This window comes from Petromyzon marinus, chromosome 15 (genome assembly GCF_048934315.1).
Source record: "Petromyzon marinus isolate PM22_M1 ecotype Great Lakes invasive population chromosome 15, UKy_Petmar_22M1.pri1.0, whole genome shotgun sequence".
Lineage (NCBI taxonomy): Eukaryota > Metazoa > Chordata > Hyperoartia > Petromyzontiformes > Petromyzontidae > Petromyzon > Petromyzon marinus.
In genome coordinates, this window is record NC_133681.1 from 17,714,866 (window position 1) to 17,734,130 (window position 19,265).

A 19,265-nucleotide genomic window follows, 5' to 3' on the forward strand; every position below is an offset into this window, starting at 1 on the left:
AGCGAGATCGAGAGGATGGAGAGAATCTTCCGTGGAGTCGATCAGCTCAGCAGCCACACGCGGGCCCCGGGCAGCCACGGAGACGCACTGCTGCAGCAGCCGGCCGTGAGCAGTGGGTTCCAGATTGAAGATCCACAGGAGCAGGGAGGCGGGTTTGTCGCGTCCCTGGACGTGCAGGACTTCTCCCCACAGGACCTGGCCGTGAAGGTGTCTGGAGACAAGCTGGTGGTGGCCGGACGGCGCGAGGTGAAGAGCGGAGAAGTCAGCAGCGGCAGCTACAGCCACAGCTGCCAGGAGTTCCACAGGGAGACGCAGCTGCCCAGGGACGTGGACCCGCAGAGCGTGAGCTGCTGCTTGACTGAAGACGGGAAGCTGAAGTTCAAGGCTCAGCGCCGCGCCCTCCCTGCAGCGGCCGAGAGGGTGGTGGTCATTGAGCAGCCAGCGACAGCGACTCCTGGCACGGCCTCTCAGTCCACTGGCACCACTCACGCGTAGAGTGGCGCCTGGAGCATCCATTCCAGCAGCCTGCTTTATTGATGTTTCAATTGTATGGATATTTAGATAAATCAGTTTCTTCTATCCACGCTATGTTCAGTAATATTTACGTGTTTCAGCGTTTACATTCAACTTCATTGGATTAAGTGTATCGCTGTAAAGGATTGTCAAATTGTATCGCATCGTTTTAATTTGCCATTACACGTTCATATATTGCAATAAGATAATGATAAATGTTATCTTCAAGTATTTTTCATCATTACACATGACTATTTTCCACAGTCTAATTTTCGAACTACTATAATACTATAGTGTTTGTGTGAATTTTAATGATGTTTGTTTTTTGTAATAAAATGCCTTTCAATTTCCGTATTCGTGTACAGGGAAATTGATTTTTCAGGTCCATACGGCTTACTACAGCCGTTTTATAACGGGCAAAACAATGTTTTGTGTTTTCCCCTTGTGATGGGACTTTGTAGGATGAACGTTGAGATTTGTAAGGGGCACGGGGTGACCAATAAGGTCTGAATTGGTCTGTAATAAGAGAGGCAATGGTTAGGGGTTGACAGGTGTAAGTTGGCACTGCGTGCCACGTCGCGTTGTCATACAGCTGGCACTCCGATGAGCAATGATTCAGCGACGCACGGTGCCAAAGGGGCCGTCCATAAATGACGTCACGCGATTTTTGACCCCCCCCCCATCGTCACGCGGCGTCACAAAAGTCAGACCCCCCCCATCAAATATGACGTCACAGAGCTGTGCCCCGCCCCTCCCCAAACATATAAAACATGCTTCAAATCGCTTTAAACTATTGTCATTGTAGTGCGTACTTAATGTGGCACTGCACTCTGATGTTGTAGGAGAAAACATTTATTAAAAAGTCTATTTAATTAAGTAGAACGTGTCGTCTATATTTATTTAAAGTTGCGCATTTTGAGGTGACGTCACATCTCTCAACCCTCCCCCCCCATCGTCACACATCGTCACAAATGTCTGACCCCCCCCGCCCCCCCCTAGGTGCGTGACGTCATTTATGGACGGCCCCAGTGCAATGTGGCTACCTCTGACCCAAAAGTCGCTCTCTGGAGCTGCTGTGCGCGTGTGTGGTGGGGGGAGCGGTGGCGCAGCAGTTAGCGCACTGCGCTACGAACCCCGACTACACGAGTTCGAATCCCGCTCACGGCCAACAAACACCGGCGATGGCGATTATCTGAACCGGTCCTGGGCCCCCCTTCCCCCTAGGTGCGCGGTGTGTAGTAAACATCGCCACTGGGGGAGACAAAGGCGGCCGGGCGTGGTGTTGGCCAACCACCCCGTCGTGTGCCACGGTGCCGATCTTAATCGGTGCTGCCACTCGCTAACAGCACTTGCCCCAACAGTCTGTCACAGGCTACACGGGGGATCTTTGTCTTTGTTGGACTGTCAGCGCTGTGCCCCAGTGTTTTTATGTATTTGGAACGTCGCCGACTGTGTCCACGTTGATCACTTCCCGACGTAACATGGCGGAATTTTCATCCACGTCGTTGACTTCCCCACATAACATGGCTGACTCTGTCTCCACGGTGTTTACTTCCCCACGTAACATGGCTGACTGTCTCCACGGTGTTCGCTTCCCCACGTAACATGGCTGACTATGCCTCCACAGTGTTGACTTCCCCACGTAACATGGCTGACTGCCTCCAGTGTTCACTTCCCCACGTAACATGGCTGACTACCTCCACAGTGTTCACTTCCCCACGTAACATGGCTGACTGCCTCCACGGTGTTCACTTCCCCACGTAACATGGCTGACTACCTCCACAGTGTTCACTTCCCCACGTAACATGGCTGACTGCCTCCACGGTGTTCACTTCCCCACGTAACATGGCTGACTGCCTCCACAATGTTCACTTCCCCACGTAACATGGCTGACTGCCTCCACAATGTTCACTTCCCCACGTAACATGGCTGACTGCCTCCACAATGTTCACTTCCCCACGTAACATGGCTGACTGCCTCCACAATGTTCACTTCCCCACGTGACATGGCTGACTGCCTCCACGGTGTTCACTTCCCCACGTGACATGGCTGACTGTGCCTCTACGGTGTTCACTTCCCCACGTAACATGGCTGACTGCCTCCACAGTGTTTACTTCCCCACGTAACATGGCTGACTCTGTCTCCACAGTGTTTACTTCCCCACGTAACATGGCTGACTCTGTCTCCACAGTGTTTACTTCCCCACGTAACATGGCTGACTGTGCCTCCACACACTCGCGCGTCCCGCTCCCCTCCTTTTGCTTGTGCCGATCCCGCCTGACAGCCTCCTCGCTTACGGCCTCCACAGGGATGGAGGCGAGGAAAGAGGAGGACGAGGAGGAGATTAAGAAGGAGGACGGCGGGGAGGAGATGGCAGCGCCCGGGGCCCCGAGGAAGAGGGAGCCAGGCGCGGCTCCAAACGGGAACTTCATCAACTAGGCGGCCTTCAACCCCCCGGCTCGACGCGTCGCGCTGCTGCCCCGCGAGCTTCTGAGGCGGCTCCTGCCGGAGTCCGCGCCGCCGTTCCTCGCCCTGGACATGGGCTGCAACAGCGGGGTGAGCGCAACTCCACGTTACCACGGACGGGGCTGAGGACGTCGACCGCTGGGGAAGGTTCTGAAACTCTCGGGACGTTCACTCGAACAAAGCCGTGGCTGTGAGACTCGTCCAGTCCCAGTGTGGTATAGTGTACTAGTCACTATGGTAGTGTACTAGTCACTGTGGTAGTGTGGTAGTGTACTAGTCACTGTGTAGTAGTGTGGTAGTGTACTAGTCACTGTGTGGTAGTGTGGTAGTGTACTAGTCACTATGGTAGTGTACTAGTCACTGTGGTAGTGTGGTAGTGTACTAGTCACTGTGGTAGTGTGGTAGTGTACTAGTCACTGTGGTAGTGTACTAGTCACTGTGGTAGTGTGGTAGTGTACTAGTCACTGTGGTAGTGTGGTAGTGTACTAGTCACTGTGTGGTAGTGTACTAGTCACTGTGTGGTAGTGTGGGGGTGTACTAGTCACTGTGTGGTAGTGTACTAGTCACTGTGTGGTAGTGTGGTAGTGTACTAGTCACTGTGTGGTAGTGTGGTAGTGTACTAGTCACTGTGTGGTAGTGTGGTAGTGTACTAGTCACTGTGTGGTAGTGTACTAGTCACTGTGTGGTAGTGTACTAGTCACTGTGTAGTAGTGTGGTAGTGTACTAGTCACTGTGTGCTAGTGTGGTAGTGTACTAGTCACTGTGTGGTAGTGTACTAGTCACTGTGTGGTAGTGTACTAGTCACTGTGTAGTAGTGTGGTAGTGTACTAGTCACTGTGTGCTAGTGTGGTAGTGTACTAGTCACTGTGTGGTAGTGTACTAGTCACTGTCTGGTAGTGTACTAGTCACGGTGTGGTAGTGTACTAGTCACTGTGTGGTAGTGTGGTAGTGTACTAGTCACTGTGTAGTAGTGTGGTAGTGTACTAGTCACTGTGTGGTAGTGTGGTAGTGTACTAGTCACTGTGTGGTAGTGTACTAGTCACTGTGTGGTAGTGTGGGGGTGTACTAGTCACTGTGTGGTAGTGTGGTAGTGTACTAGTCACTGTGTGGTAGTGTACTAGTCACTGTGTAGTAGTGTGGTAGTGTACTAGTCACTGTGTGGTAGTGTACTAGTCACTGTGTAGTAGTGTGGTAGAGTACTAGTCACTGTGTGGTAGTGTACTAGTCACTGTGTGGGGGTGTACTAGTCACTATGGTAGTGTGGTAGTGTACTAGTCGCTGTGGTAGTGTGGTAGTGTACTAGTCACTGTGTGGTAGTGTACTAGTCACTGTGTGGTAGTGTGGTAGTGTACTGGTCACTGTGTGGTAGTGTAGTAGTCACTGTGTGGTAGTGTACTAGTCACTGTGTGGGGGTGTACTAGTCACTATGGTAGTGTGGTAGTGTACTAGTCACTGTGGTAGTGTGGTAGTGTACTAGTCACTGTGTGGTAGTGTACTAGTCACTGTGTGGTAGTGTACTAGTCACTGTGTGGTAGTGTGGTAGTGTACTAGTCACTGTGTGGTAGTGTGGTAGTGCACTAATCACTGTGTGGTAGTGTGGGGGTGTACTAGCCACTGTGTGGTGGTGTGGTAGTGTACTAGTCACTGTGTGGGGGTGTACTAGTCACTGTGTGGTGGTGTGGTAGTGTACTAGTCACTGTGTGGTAGTGTGGGGGTGTACTAGTCACTGTGTGGTGGTGTGGTAGTGTACTAGTCACTGTGTGGGGGTGTACTAGTCACTGTGTGGTGGTGTGGTAGTGTACTAGTCACTGTGTGGGGGTGTACTAGTCACTGTGTGGTGGTGTGGTAGTGTACTAGTCACTGTGTGGTAGTGTGGGGGTGTACTAGTCACTGTGTGGTAGTGTGGGGGTGTACTAGTCACTGTGAGGTAGTGTGGGGGTGTACTAGTCACTGTGTGGTAGTGTGGGGGTGTACTAGTCACTGTGTGGTAGTGTGGGGGTGTACTAGTCACTGTGTGGTAGTGTACTAGTCACTGTGGTAGTGTACTAGTCACTGTGGGGTAGTGTGTTAGTGTACTAGTCACTGTGTGGTAGTGTGGTAGTATACTAGTCACTGTGTGGTAGTGTACTAGTCACTGTGGTAGTGTGGGGGTGTACTAGTCGCTGTGTGGTAGTGTGGGGGTGTACTAGTCACTGTGTGGTAGTGTGTTGGTGTACTAGTCACTGTGTGGTGGTGCACTATTCACTGTGTGGTAGTGTGGGGGTGTACTAGTCACTGTGTGGTAGTGTACTAGTCACTGTGTGGTAGTGTGGGGGGTGTACTAGTCACTGTGTGGTAGTGTGGGGGTGTACTAGTCACTGTGTGGTAGTGTGGGGGTGTACTAGTCACTGTGTGGTAGTGTGGGGGTGTACTAGTCACAGTGTGGTAGTGTGGGGGTGTACTAGTCACTGTAGGGTAGTGTGGTAGTGTACTAGTCACTGTAGGGTAGTGTGGTAGTGTACTAGTCACTGTGTGGTAGTGTGGGGGTGGACAAGTCACTGTGTGGTAGTGTACTAGTCACTGTGGTAGTGTGGTAGTGTACTAATCACTGTGTGGTAGTGTTGAGGTGTACTAGTCACTGTGTGGTAGTGTGGGGGTGTACTAGTCACTGTGTGGTAGTGTGGTAGTGTACTAGTCACTGTGTGGTAGTGTTGAGGTGTACTAGTCACTGTGTGGTAGTGTTGAGGTGTACTAGTCACTGTGTGGTAGTGTGGTAGTGTACTAGTCACTGTGTGGTAGTGTGGGGGTGTACTAGTCATTGTGTGGTAGTGTGGTGGTGTACTAGTCACTGTGTGGTAGTGTGGTAGTGTACTAGTCACTGTGTGGTAGTGTGGTAGTGTACTAGTCACTGTGTGGTAGTGTGGTAGTGTACTAGTCACTGTGTGGTAGTGTACTAGTCACTGTGTGGTAGTGTACTAGTCACTGTGTAGTAGTGTGGTAGTGTACTAGTCACTGTGTGGTAGTGTGGTAGTGTACTAGTCACTGTGTGGTAGTGTACTAGTCACTGTCTGGTAGTGTACATGTCACGGTGTGGTAGTGTACTAGTCACTGTGTGGTAGTGTGGTAGTGTACTAGTCACTGTGTAGTAGTGTGGTAGTGTACTAGTCACTGTGTGGTAGTGTGGTAGTGTACTAGTCACTGTGTGGGAGTGTACTAGTCACTGTGTGGTAGTGTGGGGGTGTACTAGTCACTGTGTGGTAGTGTGGTAGTGTACTAGTCACTGTGTGGTAGTGTACTAGTCACTGTGTAGTAGTGTGGTAGTGTACTAGTCACTGTGTGGTAGTGTACTAGTCACTGTGTAGTAGTGTGGTAGTGTACTAGTCACTGTGTGGTAGTGTACTAGTCACTGTGTAGTAGTGTGGTAGTGTACTAGTCACTGTTTGGTAGTGTACTAGTCACTCTGTGGGGGTGTACTAGTCACTATGGTAGTATGGTAGTGTACTAGTCACTGTGGTAGTGTGGTAGTGTACTAGTCACTGTGTGGTAGTGTACTAGTCACTGTGTGGTAGTGTGGTAGTGTACTAGTCACTGTGTGGTAGTGTACTAGTCACTGTGTGGTAGTGTACTAGTCACTGTGTGGGGGTGTACTAGTCACTATGGTAGTGTACTAGTCACTGTGGTAGTGTGGTAGTGTACTAGTCACTGTGTGGTAGTGTACTAGTCACTGTGTGGTAGTGTACTAGTCACTGTGTGGTAGTGTGGTAGTGTACTAGTCACTGTGTGGTAGTGTGGTAGTGTACTAGTCACTGTGTGGTAGTGTACTAGTCACTGTGGTAGTGTGGTAGTGTACTAGTCACTGTGTGGTAGTGTAATAGTCACTGTGTGGTGGTGTACTAGTCACTATGGTAGTGTGTTAGTGTACTAGTCACTGTGAGGTAGTGTGGTAGTGTACTAGTCACTGTGTAGTAGTGTGTTAGTGTACTAGTCACTGTGTGATAGTGTGGTAGTGTACTAGTCATTGTGTAGTAGTGTGGGGGTGTACTAGTCACTGTGTGGTAGTGTGGTAGTGTACTAGTCACTGTGTAGTAGTGTGGTAGTGTACTAGTCACTGTGTAGTAGTGTGGTAGTGTACTAGTCACTGTGTGGTAGTGTACTAGTCACTGTGTAGTAGTGTGGTAGTGTACTAGTCACTGTGTGGGGGTGTACTAGTCACTATGGTAGTGTGGTAGTGTACTAGTCACTGTGGTAGTGTGGTAGTGTACTAGTCACTGTGTGGTAGTGTACTAGTCACTGTGTGGTAGTGTACTAGTCACTGTGTGGTAGTGTACTAGTCACTGTGTGGGGGTGTACTAGTCACTATGGTAGTGTACTAGTCACTGTGGTAGTGTGGTAGTGTACTAGTCACTGTGTGGTAGTGTAGTAGTCACTGTGTGGTAGTGTACTAGTCACTGTGTGGGGGTGTACTAGTCACTATGGTAGTGTGGTAGTGTACTAGTCACTGTGGTAGTGTGGTAGTGTACTAGTCACTGTGTGGTAGTGTACTAGTCACTGTGTGGTAGTGTACTAGTCACTGTGTGGTAGTGTGGTAGTGTACTAGTCACTGTGTGGTAGTGTGGTAGTGCACTAATCACTGTGTGGTAGTGTGGGGGTGTACTAGCCACTGTGTGGTGGTGTGGTAGTGTACTAGTCACTGTGTGGGGGTGTACTAGTCACTGTGTGGTGGTGTGGTAGTGTACTAGTCACTGTGTGGTAGTGTGGGGGTGTACTAGTCACTGTGTGGTGGTGTGGTAGTGTACTAGTCACTGTGTGGGGGTGTACTAGTCACTGTGTGGTGGTGTGGTAGTGTACTAGTCACTGTGTGGGGGTGTACTAGTCACTGTGTGGTGGTGTGGTAGTGTACTAGTCACTGTGTGGTAGTGTGGGGGTGTACTAGTCACTGTGTGGTAGTGTGGGGGTGTACTAGTCACTGTGAGGTAGTGTGGGGGTGTACTAGTCACTGTGTGGTAGTGTGGGGGTGTACTAGTCACTGTGTGGTAGTGTGGGGGTGTACTAGTCACTGTGTGGTAGTGTACTAGTCACTGTGGTAGTGTACTAGTCACTGTGGGGTAGTGTGTTAGTGTACTAGTCACTGTGTGGTAGTGTGGTAGTATACTAGTCACTGTGTGGTAGTGTACTAGTCACTGTGGTAGTGTGGGGGTGTACTAGTCGCTGTGTGGTAGTGTGGGGGTGTACTAGTCACTGTGTGGTAGTGTGTTGGTGTACTAGTCACTGTGTGGTGGTGCACTATTCACTGTGTGGTAGTGTGGGGGTGTACTAGTCACTGTGTGGTAGTGTACTAGTCACTGTGTGGTAGTGTGGGGGGTGTACTAGTCACTGTGTGGTAGTGTGGGGGTGTACTAGTCACTGTGTGGTAGTGTGGGGGTGTACTAGTCACTGTGTGGTAGTGTGGGGGTGTACTAGTCACAGTGTGGTAGTGTGGGGGTGTACTAGTCACTGTAGGGTAGTGTGGTAGTGTACTAGTCACTGTAGGGTAGTGTGGTAGTGTACTAGTCACTGTGTGGTAGTGTGGGGGTGGACAAGTCACTGTGTGGTAGTGTACTAGTCACTGTGGTAGTGTGGTAGTGTACTAATCACTGTGTGGTAGTGTTGAGGTGTACTAGTCACTGTGTGGTAGTGTGGGGGTGTACTAGTCACTGTGTGGTAGTGTGGTAGTGTACTAGTCACTGTGTGGTAGTGTTGAGGTGTACTAGTCACTGTGTGGTAGTGTTGAGGTGTACTAGTCACTGTGTGGTAGTGTGGTAGTGTACTAGTCACTGTGTGGTAGTGTGGGGGTGTACTAGTCATTGTGTGGTAGTGTGGTAGTGTACTAGTCACTGTGTGGTAGTGTGGTAGTGTACTAGTCACTGTGTGGTAGTGTGGTAGTGTACTAGTCACTGTGTGGTAGTGTGGTAGTGTACTAGTCACTGTGTGGTAGTGTACTAGTCACTGTGTGGTAGTGTACTAGTCACTGTGTAGTAGTGTGGTAGTGTACTAGTCACTGTGTGGTAGTGTGGTAGTGTACTAGTCACTGTGTGGTAGTGTACTAGTCACTGTCTGGTAGTGTACATGTCACGGTGTGGTAGTGTACTAGTCACTGTGTGGTAGTGTGGTAGTGTACTAGTCACTGTGTAGTAGTGTGGTAGTGTACTAGTCACTGTGTGGTAGTGTGGTAGTGTACTAGTCACTGTGTGGGAGTGTACTAGTCACTGTGTGGTAGTGTGGGGGTGTACTAGTCACTGTGTGGTAGTGTGGTAGTGTACTAGTCACTGTGTGGTAGTGTACTAGTCACTGTGTAGTAGTGTGGTAGTGTACTAGTCACTGTGTGGTAGTGTACTAGTCACTGTGTAGTAGTGTGGTAGTGTACTAGTCACTGTGTGGTAGTGTACTAGTCACTGTGTAGTAGTGTGGTAGTGTACTAGTCACTGTTTGGTAGTGTACTAGTCACTCTGTGGGGGTGTACTAGTCACTATGGTAGTATGGTAGTGTACTAGTCACTGTGGTAGTGTGGTAGTGTACTAGTCACTGTGTGGTAGTGTACTAGTCACTGTGTGGTAGTGTGGTAGTGTACTAGTCACTGTGTGGTAGTGTACTAGTCACTGTGTGGTAGTGTACTAGTCACTGTGTGGGGGTGTACTAGTCACTATGGTAGTGTACTAGTCACTGTGGTAGTGTGGTAGTGTACTAGTCACTGTGTGGTAGTGTACTAGTCACTGTGTGGTAGTGTACTAGTCACTGTGTGGTAGTGTGGTAGTGTACTAGTCACTGTGTGGTAGTGTGGTAGTGTACTAGTCACTGTGTGGTAGTGTACTAGTCACTGTGGTAGTGTGGTAGTGTACTAGTCACTGTGTGGTAGTGTAATAGTCACTGTGTGGTGGTGTACTAGTCACTATGGTAGTGTGTTAGTGTACTAGTCACTGTGAGGTAGTGTGGTAGTGTACTAGTCACTGTGTAGTAGTGTGTTAGTGTACTAGTCACTGTGTGATAGTGTGGTAGTGTACTAGTCATTGTGTAGTAGTGTGGGGGTGTACTAGTCACTGTGTGGTAGTGTGGTAGTGTACTAGTCACTGTGTAGTAGTGTGGTAGTGTACTAGTCACTGTGTAGTAGTGTGGTAGTGTACTAGTCACTGTGTGGTAGTGTACTAGTCACTGTGTAGTAGTGTGGTAGTGTACTAGTCACTGTGTGGGGGTGTACTAGTCACTATGGTAGTGTGGTAGTGTACTAGTCACTGTGGTAGTGTGGTAGTGTACTAGTCACTGTGTGGTAGTGTACTAGTCACTGTGTGGTAGTGTACTAGTCACTGTGTGGTAGTGTACTAGTCACTGTGTGGGGGTGTACTAGTCACTATGGTAGTGTACTAGTCACTGTGGTAGTGTGGTAGTGTACTAGTCACTGTGTGGTAGTGTACTAGTCACTGTGTGGTAGTGTACTAGTCACTGTGTGGTAGTGTACTAGTCACTGTGTGGTAGTGTGGTAGTGTACTAGTCACTGTGTGGTAGTGTGGTAGTGTACTAGTCACTGTGTGGTAGTGTGGTAGTGTACTCGTCACTGTGTGGTAGTTTACTAGTCACTGTGGTAGTGTGGTAGTGTACTAGTCACTGTGTGGTAGTGTACTAGTCACTGTGTGGTAGTGTACTAGTCACTGTGTGGGGGTGTACTAGTCACTATGGTAGTGTGTTAGTGTACTAGTCACTGTGAGGTAGTGTGGTAGTGTACTAGTCACTGTGTAGTAGTGTGTTAGTGTACTAGTCACTGTGTGATAGTGTGGTAGTGTACTAGTCACTGTGTGGTAGTGTGGTAGTGTACTAGTCACTGTGTGGTAGTGTACTAGTCACTGTGTGGTAGTGTACTAGTCACTGTGTAGTAGTGTGGTAGTGTACTAGTCACTGTGTGGTAGTGTGGTAGTGTACTAGTCACTGTGTGGTAGTGTACTAGTCACTGTGTGGTAGTGTACTAGTCACTGTGTAGTAGTGTGGTAGTGTACTAGTCACTGTGTGCTAGTGTGGTAGTGTACTAGTCACTGTGTGGTAGTGTACTAGTCACTGTCTGGTAGTGTACTAGTCATGGTGTGGTAGTGTACTAGTCACTGTGTGGTAGTGTGGTAGTGTACTAGTCACTGTGTAGTAGTGTGGTAGTGTACTAGTCACTGTGTGGTAGTGTGGTAGTGTACTAGTCACTGTGTGGTAGTGTACTAGTCACTGTGTGGTAGTGTGGGGGTGTACTAGTCACTGTGTGGTAGTGTGGTAGTGTACTAGTCACTGTGTGGTAGTGTACTAGTCACTGTGTAGTAGTGTGGTAGTGTACTAGTCACTGTGTGGTAGTGTACTAGTCACTGTGTAGTAGTGTGGTAGTGTACTAGTCACTGTGTGGTAGTGTACTAGTCACTGTGTGGGGGTGTACTAGTCACTATGGTAGTGTGGTAGTGTACTAGTCGCTGTGGTAGTGTGGTAGTGTACTAGTCACTGTGTGGTAGTGTACTAGTCACTGTGTGGTAGTGTGGTAGTGTACTAGTCACTGTGTGGTAGTGTCCTAGTCACTGTGTGGTAGTGTACTAGTCACTGTGTGGGGGTGTACTAGTCACTATGGTAGTGTGGTAGTGTACTAGTCACTGTGGTAGTGTGGTAGTGTACTTGTCACTGTGTGGTAGTGTACTAGTCACTGTGTGGTAGTGTACTAGTCACTGTGTGGTAGTGTGGTAGTGTACTAGTCACTGTGTGGTAGTGTGGTAGTGCACTAATCACTGTGTGGTAGTGTGGGGGTGTACTAGCCACTGTGTGGTGGTGTGGTAGTGTACTAGTCACTGTGTGGGGGTGTACTAGTCACTGTGTGGTGGTGTGGTAGTGTACTAGTCACTGTGTGGTAGTGTGGGGGTGTACTAGTCACTGTGTGGTGGTGTGGTAGTGTACTAGTCACTGTGTGGGGGTGTACTAGTCACTGTGTGGTGGTGTGGTAGTGTACTAGTCACTGTGTGGGGGTGTACTAGTCACTGTGTGGTGGTGTGGTAGTGTACTAGTCACTGTGTGGTAGTGTGGGGGTGTACTAGTCACTGTGTGGTAGTGTGGGGGTGTACTAGTCACTGTGAGGTAGTGTGGGGGTGTACTAGTCACTGTGTGGTAGTGTGGGGGTGTACTAGTCACTGTGTGGTAGTGTGGCGGTGTACTAGTCACTGTGTGGTAGTGTACTAGTCACTGTGGTAGTGTGGTAGTGTACTAGTCACTGTGTGGTAGTGTGTTAGTGTACTAGTCACTGTGTGGTAGTGTGGTAGTATACTAGTCACTGTGTGGTAGTGTACTAGTCACTGTGGTAGTGTGGGGGTGTACTAGTCGCTGTGTGGTAGTGTGGGGGTGTACTAGTCACTGTGTGGTAGTGTGTTGGTGTACTAGTCACTGTGTGGTGGTGCACTAGTCACTGTGTGGTAGTGTGGGGGTGTACTAGTCACTGTGTGGTAGTGTACTAGTCACTGTGTGGTAGTGTGGGGGGTGTACTAGTCACTCTGTGGTAGTGTGGGGGTGTACTAGTCACTGTGTGGTAGTGTGGGGGTGTACTAGTCACTGTGTGGTAGTGTGGGGGTGTACTAGTCACAGTGTGGTAGTGTGGGGGTGTACTAGTCACTGTAGGGTAGTGTGGTAGTGTACTAGTCACTGTAGGGTAGTGTGGTAGTGTACTAGTCACTGTGTGGTAGAGGTAGTGTGGGGGTGTACAAGTCACTGTGTGGTAGTGTACTAGTCACTGTGGTAGTGTGGTAGTGTACTAATCACTGTGTGGTAGTGTTGAGGTGTACTAGTCACTGTGTGGTAGTGTGGGGGTGTACTAGTCACTGTGTGGTAGTGTGGTAGTGTACTAGTCACTGTGTGGTAGTGTTGAGGTGTACTAGTCACTGTGTGGTAGTGTTGAGGTGTACTAGTCACTGTGTGGTAGTGTGGTAGTGTACTAGTCACTGTGTGGTAGTGTGGGGGTGTACTAGTCATTGTGTGGTAGTGTGGTAGTGTACTAGTCACTGTGTGGTAGTGTGGTAGTGTACTAGTCACTGTGTGGTAGTGTGGTAGTGTACTAGTCACTGTGTGGTAGTGTGGTAGTGTACTAGTCACTGTGTGGTAGTGTACTAGTCACTGTGTGGTAGTGTACTAGTCACTGTGTAGTAGTGTGGTAGTGTACTAGTCACTGTGTGGTAGTGTGGTAGTGTACTAGTCACTGTGTGGTAGTGTACTAGTCACTGTCTGGTAGTGTACATGTCACGGTGTGGTAGTGTACTAGTCACTGTGTGGTAGTGTGGTAGTGTACTAGTCACTGTGTAGTAGTGTGGTAGTGTACTAGTCACTGTGTGGTAGTGTGGTAGTGTACTAGTCACTGTGTGGTAGTGTACTAGTCACTGTGTGGTAGTGTGGGGGTGTACTAGTCACTGTGTGGTAGTGTGGTAGTGTACTAGTCACTGTGTGGTAGTGTACTAGTCACTGTGTAGTAGTGTGGTAGTGTACTAGTCACTGTGTGGTAGTGTACTAGTCACTGTGTAGTAGTGTGGTAGTGTACTAGTCACTGTGTGGTAGTGTACTAGTCACTGTGTAGTAGTGTGGTAGTGTACTAGTCACTGTTTGGTAGTGTACTAGTCACTCTGTGGGGGTGTACTAGTCACTATGGTAGTATGGTAGTGTACTAGTCACTGTGGTAGTGTGGTAGTGTACTAGTCACTGTGTGGTAGTGTACTAGTCACTGTGTGGTAGTGTGGTAGTGTACTAGTCACTGTGTGGTAGTGTACTAGTCACTGTGTGGTAGTGTACTAGTCACTGTGTGGGGGTGTACTAGTCACTATGGTAGTGTACTAGTCACTGTGGTAGTGTGGTAGTGTACTAGTCACTGTGTGGTAGTGTACTAGTCACTGTGTGGTAGTGTACTAGTCACTGTGTGGTAGTGTGGTAGTGTACTAGTCACTGTGTGGTAGTGTGGTAGTGTACTAGTCACTGTGTGGTAGTGTACTAGTCACTGTGGTAGTGTGGTAGTGTACTAGTCACTGTGTGGTAGTGTAATAGTCACTGTGTGGTGGTGTACTAGTCACTATGGTAGTGTGTTAGTGTACTAGTCACTGTGTGATAGTGTGGTAGTGTACTAGTCATTGTGTAGTAGTGTGGGGGTGTACTAGCCACTGTGTGGTAGTGTGGTAGTGTACTAGTCACTGCGTAGTAGTGTGGTAGTGTACTAGTCACTGTGTAGTAGTGTGATAGTGTACTAGTCACTGTGTAGTAGTGTGTTAGTGTACTAGTCACTGTGTGATAGTGTGGTAGTGTACTAGTCATTGTGTAGTAGTGTGGGGGTGTACTAGTCACTGTATGGTAGTGTGGTAGTGTACTAGTCACTGTGTAGTAGTGTGGTAGTGTACTAGTCACTGTGTAGTAGTGTTGTAGTGTACTAGTCACTGTGTGGTAGTGTACTAGTCACTGTGTAGTAGTGTGGTAGTGTACTAGTCACTGTGTGGGGGTGTACTAGTCACTATGGTAGTGTGGTAGTGTACTAGTCACTGTGGTAGTGTGGTAGTGTACTAGTCACTGTGTGGTAGTGTACTAGTCACTGTGTGGTAGTGTACTAGTCACTGTGTGGTAGTGTACTAGTCACTGTGTGGGGGTGTACTAGTCACTATGGTAGTGTACTAGTCACTGTGGTAGTGTGGTAGTGTACTAGTCACTGTGTGGTAGTGTACTAGTTACTGTGTGGTAGTGTACTAGTCACTGTGTGGTAGTGTGGTAGTGTACTAGTCACTGTGTGGTAGTGTGGTAGTGTACTAGTCACTGTGTGGTAGTGTGGTAGTGTACTAGTCACTGTGTGGTAGTGTGGTAGTGTACTCGTCACTGTGTGGTAGTTTACTAGTCACTGTGGTAGTGTGGTAGTGTACTAGTCACTGTGTGGTAGTGTACTAGTCACTGTGTGGGGGTGTACTAGTCACTATGGTAGTGTGTTAGTGTACTAGTCACTGTGAGGTAGTGTGGTAGTGTACTAGTCACTGTGTAGTAGTGTGTTAGTGTACTAGTCACTGTGTGATAGTGTGGTAGTGTACTAGTCACTGTGTAGTAGTGTGGGGGTGTACTAGTCACTGTGTGGTAGTGTGGTAGTGTACTAGTCACTATGTAGTAGTGTGGTTGTGTACTAGTCACTGTGTGGTAGTGTGGGGGTGTACTAGTCACTGTGCGGTAGTGTGTGCGTGTACTAGTCACTGTGTGGTAGTGTCGGGGTGTACTAGTCACTGTGTGGTAGTGTAGTAGTGTACTAGTCACTGTGTGGTAGTGTGGGGGTGTACTAGTCACTGTGTGGTAGTGTACTAGTCACTGTGTGGTAGTGTACTAGTCACTGTGTGGTAGTGTGGTAGTGTACTAGTCACTGTGTGGTAGTGTGGTAGTGTACTAGTCACTGTGTGGGGGTGTACTAGTCACTGTGTGGTAGTGTGGTAGTGTACTAGTCACTGTGTGGGGGTGTACTAGTCACTGTGTGGTGGTGTGGTAGTGTACTAGTCACTGTGTGGTAGTGTGGGGGTGTACTAGTCACTGTGTGGTAGTGTGGGGGTGTACTAGTCACTGTGAGGTAGTGTGGGGGTGTACTAGTCACTGTGTGGTAGTGTGAGGGTGTACTAGTCACTGTGTGGTAGTGTACTAGTCACTGTGGTAGTGTGGTAGTGTAATAGTCACTGTGGTAGTGTGGTAGTGTACTAGTCCCTGTGGTAGTGTGGTAGTGTACTAGTCACTGTGTGGTAGTGTGTTGGTGTACTAGTCACTGTGTGGTAGTGTGGTAATGTACTAGTCACTGTGTGGTAGTGTACTAGTCACTGTGGTAGTGTGGGGGTGTACTAGTCACTGTGTGGTAGTGTGGGGGTGTACTAGTCACTGTGTGGTAGTGTGTTGGTGTACTAGTCACTGTGTGGTGGTGTACTAGTCACTGTGTGGTAGTGTGGGGGTGTACTAGTCACTGTGTGGGAGTGTACTTGTCACTGTGTGGTAGTGTGGGGGTGTACTAGTCACTGTGTGGTAGTGTGGGGGTGTACTAGTCACTGTGTGGTAGTGTGGGGGTGTACTAGTCACTGTGTGGTAGTGTGGGGGTGTACTAGTCACAGTGTGGTAGTGTGGGGGTGTACAACTCACTGTAGGGTAGTGTGGTAGTGTACTAGTCACTGTGTGGTAGTGTGGGGGTGTACTAGTCACTGTGTGGTAGTGTGGTAGTGTACTATTCACTGTAGGGTAGTGTGGTAGTGTACTAGTCACTGTGTGGTAGTGTGGGGGTGTACTAGTCACTGTGTGGTAGTGTACTAGTCACTGTGGTAGTGTGGTAGTGTACTAGTCACTGTGTGGTAGTGTTGAGGTGTACTAGTCACTGTGTGGTAGTGTGGGGGTGTACTAGTCACTGTGTGGTAGTGTGGTAGTGTACTAGTCACTGTGTGGTAGTGTTGAGGTGTACTAGTCACTGTGTGGTAGTGTTGAGGTGTACTAGTCACTGTGTGGTAGTGTGGTAGTGTACTAGTCACTGTGTGGTAGTGTGGGGGTGTACTAGTCATTGTGTGGTAGTGTGGTAGTGTACTAGTCACTGTGTGGTAGTGTGGTAGTGTACTAGTCACTGTGTGGTAGTGTGGTAGTGTACTAGTCACTGTGTGGTAGTGTAGGGGTGTACTAGTCACAGTGGGGTAGTGCGGGTGGCCATGGGCCTGAGACATGTTTACAAAAATGCATTTTCACCTTTCTCCCACAGATGGAATACACTACCCCATATGCGCGTTGTTCATCATTATGTGAGTGTCAAACACGTGAGTCATGGAAATTCATCATTAGCTCCAGACTTTTTGTCAATTAACTGCTGGATGAAGGCCTATGCCATGCCATGTTGGTCACGGGTGGTTTTGGCAATCAAGGTTGCTGAAGGTGCGTGTCAAGGACTGGTTCAGACATATCACCGGTTTGAGGCGTTTATTAGATATTTAAAGTTGCATTCATGTCAGTAGCTGAACATCGAACTTAGTCTCGTTGGATTTTTTGACCTAGAATCACTGCGTCATAGGTTTGTATTGAATAAAGTTGCATCTAATACTGTGGCCAGAATCTAAATATTCATACTGGAGGAATGCGATGAGCGATAAAGCTCTTTTTCGCAGACGTCCAGTAGAAGGAGGGTAAGAACGTTACAACAACAAAAAATACAAAACATGATAGTAGTGCAAAGTGCAAGAGAGGTAAACACATCACCCAAACACATACAAATAAAACTAAACCATCCCCATCCTACCGGGCAAAGCCCACTGAGGTATTAACTTATTTTCATTTTGAATAATGAAGTACTCCATCCTCGCATCACGTCTGTTTTTTTACGACATTCTCCAGCAAAGAAACAAACCCGCCACCGGTGTCCTCGTGTTTTCTCGCAGGAGCTGACGGTGGCTGTGTATCGGCACCTGACGGGGCTGGACCAGCCCGAGGGTGGACGCTCTGGGCAGGTTGCCCGCGTGCTGCCGCTATCTGTGCTGGCATGCGACCTGGACGCCGATCTGGTGGAGCGTGCGCGGGGCGACAATCCTCACCCGGACGTCATCGCCTACGAGGCGTTTGACTTCATGGACACCGCAGCACGAGACGCCGCGCTGGACGCCTTCCTGCGACGCCACGGCCGGGCGCGCTTTGACCTGTGCCTGTGCATGTCGGTGATGATGTGGATTCACCTGCACCACGGCGATGCCGGCCTGCGGCGTTTCCTCGCGGCCGCCGCGCGCACCGCCACCTTCCTGTTGGTCGAGCCGCAGCCGTGGAGGTGCTACCGAGCGGCCGCGCGCCGCCTGCGCCGTCTGGGGCTGGCCGAGTTCCCCCTCCTGCCGGATCTGCGGCTCCTGCGTGGGGCTGGCGGCGGTGGCGGCCGCGCGGAGGCCGATGAGCTGGCCGCCTTGCTGGGAGAGGAGGGAGACATGCGCTTGCTGTCCAGCCTGGGCAGCACCGAGTGGGGGCGGTCCCTGCTGCTGTTTGGACGAACGGGAGTGGCCTTGGGATGCATTGACAAAAGTACCGATTGAAACTGCGTTGCTGCTGTGGCCTTCGAGGATCTGTTGCCTATTTGGAGAGAATTCGTGGTCGGAAATGTTAAGTGTTTGTCAGTTTTTAACACCTTTATTTGTTGATGGTACATTGTTTTCTCGTCGTGCGTGTAAATGCAGCATGTTGTTGAAAACGTGTTATAATTTATCAGAATATTATATATATAAAGTGACAACAATGCAAAACGTACCTTTTTTGTACCTTTGAAAATAAAATTGTATGCAAAAAGAGTTGTCAGTTTTGAAGGACCCAACCAGAATCATTTATGATAAAGGGAATGAATGTTTTTTTTTAATAAATGGGACAACAGCATCTCATAAAATGGAAAATGAATATCACCAACTTCAAATCATTGTTTGGAGGAGGCATTTTGAAAATTATATCAAACCCAGGCCATGGAAGACATACAGAAATATTTCCTCTTCACATGCGATTTTCCTCAAATAATTTAAGGCAGCTCATGATGTGACAGTGGAGGCTGCTTTGTAAAGGTGAACTATGTCCCTGTTTCCTTTGGATTTCCACGTGCATCTGAAATATTATTGAAATGCACATGTAAATGTTTTGGATACGCCACTTTTATATTTATTGTGAAATAAAATCTGAACATTGTAAATAGTTGATGGGTGCATTGTAATTGTGTGAAGTCATAATTGCCATTCATCCTCCCATTAACCACAACATCTGGTATGGAGGCAATCCATCCCATGTTCCTGTCCAGTGAGCTCCCTCCGCTCCATAAATATCTTTGTTGTGTTGTCTATATGCACGGTTTGCAGAGTGCCCTCAGACTGACATAAGTGCCGTTGCGATATCACCACGACCGAGTGGCAACTAGCGTGCAATGCTCTGTTTGATAGATATGTTTCAGCAGTTAAGGGTGAAAAGTTAGACAAGCGGGATTTGATTGCTGAAAAAAAAATCTTCGGATTGGCCATCGCAAACGATGATGACTGCCGAGAAGAGCTGCTCGTAGCATTTTCCTGCACGCTGGTGGGAAGAGCCCAGCAACTTGAGCGGAAGCATCGATCGCACTGTCGGCAAGAGTTGCTCGTCTGCTGAATGGGACTTGTGTTGTGCCGTTACTGGTGTTGATGCCGATGGGCTCTTTCACGTTTTTCTTTAATCCGCTTGGCTGAGTCGGCTATGGAACTTCACTGCTTACAGCTGCTCTCAAAGTAAACATCTAGAAAAAATATCTACGGACAAAAATAATGCTTACC

General features: G+C 48.7%; 1 pseudogene; it reads left to right on the top strand.

Moving 5' to 3' along the window:
- Positions 1-2,705: 2,705 nt before the first annotated feature.
- LOC142924656 (pre-miRNA 5'-monophosphate methyltransferase-like) lies at positions 2,706-18,660 on the top strand (annotated as a pseudogene).
- The last annotated feature ends 605 nt before the right edge of the window (positions 18,661-19,265 follow it).